Genomic DNA, 2,357 nt, shown 5'->3' with positions numbered 1-2,357 from the left:
CCCCACCCCCTCTCGCGGATATACGCCGCTTTACGTTTACGTCTGTATGTAGTTATGAATGGCTTCCAAAAGAAACATGATATGAAAATGTACTGCCTTTAAAGCCGTCTACAACAATTTGAAAATAACAAAAAATATACATCGGTGTCTGGTTGATAGTACACACAAAGTATAACAAAGGAGACACTGTGTTTCACTCCCCCTTACGGGCTAAATAAGAAATAACTTAAGGGTGCATGATACTTCACGATTATAATTATGGAAGTTTTGGTCCTGTGATAAAGGGAAGGGGAGTGGGAGTAGGGGCGCAGAATCCCAAGACGCTGTAGAAGAATGTATATTCAGCATGGAAAGTATCCGTGGGGTCAACTGCCTCCCCCCTTGCCCCGCCTCTATCCCCATCCACGCTACGACCACGCAGTGTACATGTCTAACCACGTGTCATACGGTAACACTCTGTCTAGTCGGTCCCTTATATTACATGCATCACACTGCCTAGTCACGATACATTCAATTCAATTCAATTCATTACCAAATGGACATTGCATATAGGCGTACAGAAATATATCGTGTACACTGGCGGAGAACATATGCAATAGATTCAATTCCATACATAATAATTACAAATTCATGTAATAGTTATAGTTTGGGGAAAACTTTAAGCTTTTCCTAAGGTAACCAAGCGGACTCTTAAGAAGCATAATTTAATTGTTTATGAAATAAATTACAACAAAATCAATCATACAACCTCAACATGAAGGTAGAACGATTACTAAATATTACATAATTAAATGAGAGTATATACTCATTGTGAAATAGAACACATAGGTCTCAATCACAGTGTACAGTAACAAGATGTTTATAGCAAGACAAGCGATACAATTATAACTTATAAAGATGAAGCCATGCGTTAATAGTTTTCTCAGACAAACATGAAGGAGGTTACTACACGTATACGATGGATGTATTATCATACAATCTTTTTGACATAGTTTTATAATTCTGTTTAAACTTACGTTTCGTCTAGGTTTTGAGTTATAATGCAATTGCAACAGGGCTACATATGCATCTACCCAGATATCTGACGGCAAAATAGGCATTGTTATGTCGTATTTATTATATTTTATTGGTTTTCTTTATCGTTTAACTTTGTATTTTTATTCTCATTGAAAATATGTTCATACATGATTTCTTTGATTTTTTCTTATACGTCAATATGACGTTCTTGAAAACATTCTTTCATCGTCACACTGAAAAATATAAACTTAAATATTAGTTATTAAGAGACTTATGAAAGTAGACCCTGAAAGAATGACAATCCACGCCATGATGAAATTAATAGCCTTCCAAATACATTATTACGGCACAACGGTCAAATATAACATTAAAATATGTAAGGTAAGTCAAGGCAACGAGAGAAAATAGTCTCGTTTACGGAAAGTGCTGACGGTTACGATAGATTTGCGACTGATCTGTTTTATTTACACTCGTCCGTCACATCTCGACAGATTCCGTACCTTGTCCATCAAGGGTACCGGAATCAGCCGAGGTTAGCCGAATGTTTTATGTATAGCGCCCCACCGTACTTTCGTAAAGATATCAATTTTGGTTTTTAAGTAAACGAAACTGCTAATGAGAATACTCGGCGGTACTCTTCATTACATTTAAAAAAAAATACATTAAAAATGTTCCTTCGAATGGTCACATAACTTCATTAAATAACAATACGGTACTGGTTCCAGACCATTAACTTCACAGCCAACCGAGAGAGCGTGATACCGGTCTGTTTGTTTGTAAACTCGCCAGCTTTACAGCATGTACTTGATTTATGCCGTATCATGATGGTGTCCAAATACACGTACCACCGAAATAAAAAAGATAGTCTTAGCGGTATGCGATGAAAACAACAAATCAAATCGCGTTTGTTCGGTGTTGTCAATGAGAAAGCACAGTAATTGTTTTTTTACTATAGTTTTGAACGGGTGGAATCGCTTTACTGCGAACTAAAGAGTTCTAATTTGGATCGCAGTTCTAATCACTTTCGGTGCTGACAATTTACACGGAATAAACACTTCCGGTACCACCTGGTAAGAAATCGGCTCAGTATTGATTTAGTGGTATGCTATTTTACTTCATGCATATTTGTTGACGTATTATCACGTTTTGGCTCATCACAGCGACAAAACATATGTGCAAAAAAGTCGCGTGTTAGCAGGAACAATATACATGTACTATACATTGTAGCTACATGTATGTCGTTTAGTAGATATTTAAAACAACCAAACTCCGTTACGTCGTAACCCCATGGGCAATGAACAAAACATCGAGGTATACGAGTCAGTTGATATACAAATGTA

Source organism: Mizuhopecten yessoensis, unplaced genomic scaffold, assembly GCF_002113885.1.
Source record: "Mizuhopecten yessoensis strain PY_sf001 unplaced genomic scaffold, ASM211388v2 scaffold8955, whole genome shotgun sequence".
NCBI lineage: Eukaryota > Metazoa > Mollusca > Bivalvia > Pectinida > Pectinidae > Mizuhopecten > Mizuhopecten yessoensis.
Note: the sequence above shows the minus strand (reverse complement) of the source record.